Source organism: Cicer arietinum, chromosome 8 (assembly GCF_000331145.2).
Source record: "Cicer arietinum cultivar CDC Frontier isolate Library 1 chromosome 8, Cicar.CDCFrontier_v2.0, whole genome shotgun sequence".
Classification (NCBI taxonomy): Eukaryota; Viridiplantae; Streptophyta; class Magnoliopsida; order Fabales; family Fabaceae; genus Cicer; species Cicer arietinum.
The window spans coordinates 18,348,867-18,357,368 of record NC_021167.2 but is presented as its reverse complement, the minus strand read 5'-3'; the positions used below and the strand labels follow the sequence as shown (position 1 = coordinate 18,357,368).

The window sequence follows — 8,502 nt, the reverse complement described above, 5'->3', positions numbered from 1 at the left end:
TGGTCATTAATAGGTTTATTCAAGTTCCTTTTGGTTCATAGCCAAAGTAGTTCTTCTAATAAGTATGTTAGTAACTATGGATTAAGATTTTTGTTATTTTGGTCTTTACTAGGTTTATTCTAATCTATTTTATTTCATAGCCAATGTAGTTCTTCAAATAAGTTCCTAAATCGCAATGGATAATGATTTTTGTTTTTTTTGTCTTTACTAAGTAGTTCTTCCAATAAGTGTGTTACTCTAAATCAATTAAGATTTTAGTCATTTTGGCCTTTAAGAGGTTTATTTTAGTGCGTTTTGATTCATAGCCTATATAGTTCTTCAAATAAGTGTGTTAGTCTCAATGGATTAAGATTTTGGTTATTTTGGCCTTTTCTTCGTTTATTCTAGTCCATTTTTGTTTATAACCAATGTAGTTTTCTAATAAGTGCATTAGTCTGAATGGATTTAGAGTTTGGTAATTTTTGTTTTTAATAGGTTTATTTAATTGGCTTTGGTTCATATCCATTGTAATTCTTCAAATAAGTGAGTTAGAATCAATGGAATAAGATTTTGGTCATTTTGGTGTTTACTGTGTTTATTCTAGTGAATTTTGGTTTTTGGCCATTGTTGTTCAACCAATAAGTGCATAAGTCTCAACTGATTATGATTTTGGTCATTATAAGGTTTGTTCTACTATATTTTAGTTGATATCCAATGTAGTTCTTCAAAGAAGTTCGTTAGTCTCAATGGATTAAGATTTTGGTCAACATGGTGTTTAATAAGGTTATTCAAGTCCATTTTGATTCATAGCCAAAGTAGTTCTTCAAAAAGCGTGTTAGAAACCATGGATTAAAATTTTGGTCATTTTGGTCTTTACTAGGATTATTGTAGTCCATTTTGTTTTTCCTAGCCAATGTTGTTCTTCAAATAAGTGCATAAGTCTCAATGGGTAATGATTTTTGTTATTTTGGTCTTTACTAGGTTATATTCTAGTCCATTTTAGTTCATAGCCTAAGTAGTTCTTCCAATAAGTGTGTTAGTCTCAATGATATAGATTTTAGCATTTTGGCCTTTACTTTGTTTATTCTAATTCGTTTCACTAATATCTAAATGTAATTCTATCAACAAGTGTGTTAGTCTCAATTGATTATGGTTTTGGTCATTTTGGTTTGTACAAGGTTTATTCAATGGATTACTAGGTTTAATGTAATCAATTTTAGTTCATAGCCATTTTAGTTCATTTTAGTCCAATAAATGCATCAGTCTTAATAGATTATTATTTTTGTCATTTGGGTCTGCCCAAGGTTTATTCTAGTCCATTTTGTTTAATAGCCAAAGTAGTTCTTGAAATTAGTGTGTTTGTCTAAATGGATTTTGATTTTGGTCATTTTGATCTTTAATAGGTTTGGTCTAATCCGTTTTGGTACTATCCAATGTAGTTCTTCCAATAAGTGCATTAATCTCAATGAATTAAGATTTTGGTCATTTTGATGTTTACTTGGTTTATTCTTCGCTGTTTTGTTTCATATTGAATGTAATTCTTTCAATAAGTGCGTTAGTCTCAATGAGTTATGAATTTAGTCATTTTGGCCTTTAAAAGGTTTATTCTAGTGCAATTTGGTTCATAGCCAATATAGTTCTTCAAATAAGTGTGTTAGTCTCAATGGATTAAGATTTTGGTCATTTTGGCCTTTACTTGGTTTATTCTAGTCCGTTTCCGTTTTTGTTCATAGCCAATGTATTTCTTCTAATAAGTTATCTCAATGGATATAGAGATTGGTTATTTTTGTTTTTACCACGTTTATTTTAATCTACTTTGGATCATATCCAATGTAATTCTTCCAATAAGTGAATTAGATTAAATGGAATAAGATTTTGGTTATTTTTTTGTCTTTTCTAGGTTTATTCTAGTGCATTTTGATTTTCAACCGTTGTTATTCGACCACTAAGTGCAAAAGTCTCAAACGAGGAAAAGAAAAAAGAAGAGATTTATAAAGTTCGAGATTCAATCTATGCCTTGTTCATCAATGTCCAATTGAGAAGGACATGGAAGCAACATCTTTTATTTCTCAAGTTCATGGAATTTCTACCAAACAAAAAGAAGAAGCAGGATGATGTGTTCTACATGTCATATATGCCACCTTGACAATAGTTGAGGCGTCAAGCTAATGACTTTAAAGAAGTGCTTCGTGGGAGGCAACCCACAGGTAGAGGTAACTTTTATTTTTTGCAATGTTATTTTTGTTATTTGAATTAGTTTCTTTTTAATTGTGTGTAAACGTGCACTATGATGAAGAATTATTAAAAATTGCCTTTGGTCTTAAGTTTTCTATTTAGGATTTTGAAATTTAAACTCTATTTCTTTGCTCATATCATTGCTCAATTCGATAAGTTTCACTAATGCATGCATTGTTGATTACCCCTTGGTTGTCGAAGTCTCACTTGTCGTTTTTTTTTAAATAAAAAAATAAATTTTGTAGTAGCATGTTTGGCATCATTTAGATAGTTCATACTGTTTCTTATTATCCTAGTTGTGAGCTTTTGAGCCTAAACACTTTAATTCTTTGTTGTATGATTATACAGACATGTGTTATCCCTTCAGAACTTGCACTAATTTTGACTTGCATCACTTGTAATTTATGCATACATTGAGGCAATTTTGTTTGGTTGTTTGAGCATTTCTAACTACCCTATAAACATTTTATCATTTGCTAGCTCCTTTGAGTCTTGCCCTTTTATTTTGGTTACTAGCCACATTACAAGTCAAAAACCTAACTTTAATTAAATCACCTTACTTGGAGTTAGGTAGAAAAAAAAAATTTGTCTTGATAAAGTTCTAAGTTTGGAGTTACTCATGGGATAGCAACCTTTTAATTTTGGGGTGGTGATTTTCACAAAAAGAAAAGAAAAAAAAGAAGAAGAAAAAGAAAAAGTCCAAAGAAAAAGAAAAAAAAGAAAGAAAAAAATATTCAGTTTGTGTACTTTGATAAATAATATCTTCTTGGTTATTTTGTTAATGTTTGAGAATCTCCACAATGAAAAGGTGAATAAAAATAAAAAGTGATAGAATAATTTGAAAATGTATGCTTAACTCCAAGTAGAAAAGCCTATTATCCCAAAATGTCATACCTTTACCTAAGCCCCATTACAACCCGAAAGTGTATGTGTTTGCTGCATTGTGATTGCTAACTAGAATTTTTTCAAGCCTATGATAGCATGATTCATGTTCTAAGATTTCAGTGATAAATTCATAACCCTTGTTAAACACTTGAGAGAAATTTTGGTGAGATTGTTTGAAAAGAGAGTTGAACTTGATGAATGAATGCTAAAGTATACAAATTGTGTTGTTTTTTATAAGCAACCATAGAACATGATGAATGTTTTGTAGTAGCTGGAACTTTGAGAATTGAGTTTGATTTGATTTGATTTGAGAAATCGAGTTTAAGTTTGATTTTAACTATACCAAATCTAAAATTAATTGTTGCTTGGGGACAAGCAATAAATTAAGTTTGGGGTTGTGATGACTCTTCATCATATGCATATTTTTCATTGTTTTTAGTCTTATTTATCTTTTATTCATTAGTTAATTTAAGGAGTTATTTGATATATTTCGTTAATTTTATTTCTTTGCTTTAGTGAAATATTTATGTTCTTATTTCCTTGATTAAGTAGAGATTTTTTGGAGTTTTGCGTTGTTACTTTGTTTTAATGCAGTGCTGAATTTTGGTGAGAAACCAACATGACCTATATGAAGTATTTCAGCCATATCTGGAGTTTTAGATATCCAATTGGAGCAAACAAAATGCAAATGCCAGCTATGATCCATCGCTACAACTTTCATGAAGACACCAAAACCAAATTCGGACTCAAAAGAGGAGAAACATGCACTAAACTCCAGAGAGAAGATGTTGCGTGTCCCAAGCGCATTTCGCGCTGATGTTACTGTCCATTTGTGCCTCAAGCGCGCGACGCGCAGCAGAACACATTAAAACCCGTTTTTCTCACTTTTTAGGGATCTTTTTGACTATTGAGGAGTTGAGAGACTTGTGCCCTAACAGAGAAACTCAAAGATGACCATTTCTAACACCATTGGACCAGTTTTATCAAGAATCACTCATGAATCTTTCTTGTAATTATTCTCTAATATCTATCATTTGTATCTCTATCATCAGTAACTAAACTCTATTTGTTAGGAATGACTATACCAAGATGAAACCCTTATTTTTCTGATTTGATTTCTAGTTATATGAATGAGTTTATTGAATTATTTTTCTCATCTATGTGCTTAATGCTTTTTACTGCCTGATCAACATTAAAATGTTCTACGATTCGTATTTTGAAACAGAAGTGGACTTTACAAATGCTTGAGATGAGAAATTCATGAATTTGTAGTCTAGGGATAAATGTAGATCATGAAACCAATTAAATTAGTTGCAAAGGCAATAGTTTAACAAGAGGATTCTTGTACAGTAATGCTTAATTCTAATCTTAAATCTACTAAGGAATTATGGCTTACTTTGGAATTAAAGGTTCTGTCACGAAGACATTAGGGCAATAATAATAAAGAGAATTCGGTAATAATTCAATAAAGGAATTTAGTAACTAGGATCAAATTAGACAACAAGATTGGATTCGAAGTGAAACTCATCCCTAGACATTTTTCTTATTATAAAGGATCAATTTTATTGATGTTGTTAAATTTAAATATTATTTCATTCAACTTGCGAACTTTTTGTTCAATTTTAGTAATCAAATAAAATTCAATAGTAAAACACAATCCTTGAGTTCGACACTCAGTACTACCGTTTTATTATTACTTGCAATGATTATGTACACTTGCTGAAACGCTATCACTACTCTTTAATGGGTTTGTTAAACTCCGATTTGGTTCTTATTCATAGAAGTTCTTCCAATAAATACATAAGTCATAATTGATTTTGATTTTGGTCATTTTGGTTTTGATTATTAGTAGGTTTATCCAAATCCATTTTCGTTCATAGCTTAAGTAGTTCTTCCAATAAGTGTGTTAGGCTCAATGGATAAAAATTATGGTCATTTTGGTTTTTACTAGGTTTATTCTTGTACATTTTGATTTATATCCAAAGAAATTCTTCAAATAAGTGGGCTAGTCTCAACGAATTAAGATTATGGTCATTTTGGTCTTTAATAGGTTTCTTCTAGTCCATTTTTGTTCAAAGAAAATGTAGTTCTTTGAATACATTCGTTAGTTTCAATGGATTAATATTTTTGTCATTTGGTCTTTAATAGGTTTTTTCTTGTTCATTTTCGTTCATAGCCAATGTAGTTCTTCCAATAAATGTGTTAGTCTCAATGGATTAAGATTTTTGTTGTTTTTGTCTTTAATAGGTTTATTCTTGTCCATTTTGGTTCATATGTAATGTAGTTCTTCTAATAAATGTGTGATTCTCAACTTTGTTTATTCTACTTTGTTTTGGTTCATAGTCAATGTAATTCTTCCAATAAGTGTGTCAATCTATATAGATTAAGATTTTGATAATTTTGATATTTACATGGTTTATTTTACTTCTTTTTGGTTCGTAGCCAATGTGGCTCTTCCAATAAGTCTGTTAGTATCGAAGGATTAAGATTTAAGGCATTTTGGTCTTTACAAGAAACATTCCTGTCCATTTTAGTTTATAGCAAATGTAATTCTTCTAATAAGTGCATTAGTCTCAAAGGATTAAGTTTTTTTGTCATTTTGGTCTGTAATAGGTCTATTTTTGTCCATTTTTGGTTTATAGCCAACGTAGTTCGTCATATAAGAGCATAAGTAAGTGGATTAAGATTTTGGTCATTTTGGTCTTTAATATGTTAATTCTAGCCGATTTTGGTTCTTGGCCAATGTTGTTTTTCCAACAAGTTCATAATATGTTTAGTCTAATCCGATTTGGTTCATAGCTAAAAGATTATGGTCATTTTGGTCTTTAATAGGTTTATAAAAGTTAATTTTGGTTTCTAGCTAATTTAGTTGTTCGAATAAGTGCGTTGGTCTAAATGGTTTAAGATTATGGTCATTTTGGTCTTTACTAAGTGCTTTAGTCACAATGCATTATGATTTTTGTCATTTTGGTCTTTAATAGGTTTATTCAACTCCGTTTTGATTCTTATTCGTGGAAGTTCTTCCAATAAATACACTAATCTCAATGGATTATGATTTTGGTCATTTTGGTTTTGATCTTTAATAGGTTTATCCTAATCCATTTTTGTTCATAGCCAAAGTAGTTCTTCCCATAAGTGTGTTAGTGTCAATTGATTAATATTTAGGTCATTTGATTAATATTTAGGTCATTTGGTATTTAATAGTTTTATTCTTGTACATTTTGGTTCATAGCCAATGTAATTCTTCAAATAAGTGGGCTAGTCTCAATGGATTAATATTATGGTCATTTTGGTCTTTACTAGGTTTATTCTAGTCCATTTTTGTTCAAAGAAAATGTAGTTCTTTGAATACATTCGTTAGTTTCAATGGATTAATATTTTTGTCATTTGGTCTTTAATAAGTTTATTATAGTCCATTGTGTTCATAGCCATTATAGTTCTTTCAATAAATGTGTTAGTCTCAAAGGATTAAGTTTTTTTTCCATTTTGATCTTTACTTAGTTTATTCTACTTTTTTTTGGTTCATAACCAATGCAGCTTTTTCAATAAGTATGTTAATAGCAATGGATTAAGATTTTGATCATTTTGGTCTTTACTTGGTTTATTCTACTTCTTTTTGGTTCGTAGCTAATATGGTACTTCCAATAAGTGTGTTAGTATCAATGGATTAAGGTTTTAGGCATTTTGGTCTTTACAAGAAATATTCTTGTCCATTTTAGTTCATAGCCAATGTAGTTCTTCTAATAAGTCCATTAGCATCAATGGATTAATTCTTTGTCATTTTAGTCTTTAATAGGTCTATTTTAGTCCATTTGTGTTTTTAACCATTGTTCTTCGTCCAATAAGTGCATATGTTAATGGATTGTGATTTTGGTCATTTTTGTCGTTACTAGGTCTATTCTAGTCCATTTTGGATCATCGTCAATGTAGTTCTTCCAATAAGTGTGTTAGTCTCAATGGATTAATATTATGGTCATTTTGGTCTTTTCTAGGTTTATTATAGTCTATATTGGTTCATAACCAATGTAGTTCGTCTAGTAATTGCGTTAGTCCCAATGCATTATGATTTTTGTCATTGTGGTATTTAATAAGTTTATTCAACTTCGTTTTGGTTCTTAGTCGTGGAAGTTATTCAAATAAAGACATAAGTCTCAATGAATTAGATTTTAGTCATTTTGGTTTTGATATTTTATAGGTTTATCCAAATCCATTTTCGTTCATAGCCAAAGTAGTTCTTCCAATAAGTGTGTTAGTCTCAATTGATTAAAATTATGGTCATTTGGTGTTTACTAGGTTTATTCTTGTAGATTTTGGTGCATAGCCAATGTAATTCTTCAAATAAGTGGGCTAGTCTTAATGGATTAAGGTTATTGTCGTTTTGGTCTTTACTAGGTTTATTCTAGTCTATTTTTGTTCAAAGCAAATTTAGTTCTTCGAATACGTTCGTTAGCTTCAATGGATTAATATTTTTGTCATTTAGTCTTTAATAAGTTTATTATAATCCATTTTAGTTCATAGCTATTATAGTTCTTCCCATAAATGTGTTAGTCTTAATGGATTAAGATTTTTTTCCATTTTGATCTTTACTTAGTATATTCTACTTTGTTTTGGTTCATAAGTAATGTAGTTTTTCCAATAAGTCACTGCAAAACAAAAGTATCTATTGTGACACTCATATTTTGTGATATTTTTTTATGTCACTAAAACTACTTTTAGCTATAGTTACAGTGTCATTGTTTCTAAAAATATTATGTAAAAAGAATTAAATGCACAAAAAATGTAAGTTTTGCCCCTTTGGTCTTGTACCACGAAAATGCAACTACACCAAACACTTGAGAAACCTTTTCTTTTTCTTGGTATTTCTCAAATCCTTTTCTCTCTACTACTATCTTCAACGAACCCTAATCTCCAAAACCTCTAAATTCAATTTCAAACAATCCTAAATTCATCTCCCTGGTTTCACTTTACGATTTGCAGTAGCAAATAAGTTCTATTCTCTTTCCAAATCATTTCAGTTTGCGATTTCAATTTTATTTTGGTAAGCTTGCTTGTTAAGTGTCATTTTTTCTCGATTTACTAAATGAGGTTACAGGTTTGCGATTTGTTCTGTTTTTGCGATTCATTCACACGATACATTATCCTCATTTTTGGATTAGGGTTCATTTTCTCTGATGTCCTTTTCTCTCTCTAAACTCTACGAGATTCCTCCCAAAAAACTCACCTTAGAAGGTCCTGCACCTATTCTAAAGTTATAATTTATTATTATTTTCACTTTTTTTCTATTTGTCAATTATCCATTTTCATTTATGTATGCATGCTACAATTCGCTAAATGTGGATTCTCGTATATAATTTTGATTTGATCCCAAAAGCTTACATATGTTTTTGTTTGATTTGTAGGGAA

General features: G+C 30.0%; 1 protein-coding gene across 17 annotated transcripts in view; it reads left to right on the top strand.

Annotated features, from left to right (window-relative positions):
- Positions 1-7,875: 7,875 nt before the first annotated feature.
- The window catches only part of LOC101507048 (probable serine/threonine-protein kinase WNK6), a 4,510-nt gene continuing 3,883 nt past the window's right edge, over positions 7,876-8,502 (top strand). For 14 of the 17 annotated variants that reach the window (XM_073364503.1, XM_073364498.1, XM_073364501.1 and 11 more), the window contains exons 1-2: positions 7,877-8,137; positions 8,256-8,328. The gene's annotated coding sequence lies outside the window, so the exon portion shown is untranslated. Of the gene's footprint in view, positions 8,138-8,255; positions 8,329-8,502 lie in introns of all 17 variants that reach the window. The other 3 variants (XM_073364504.1, XM_073364493.1, XM_073364507.1) reach the window with 2 other exon arrangements.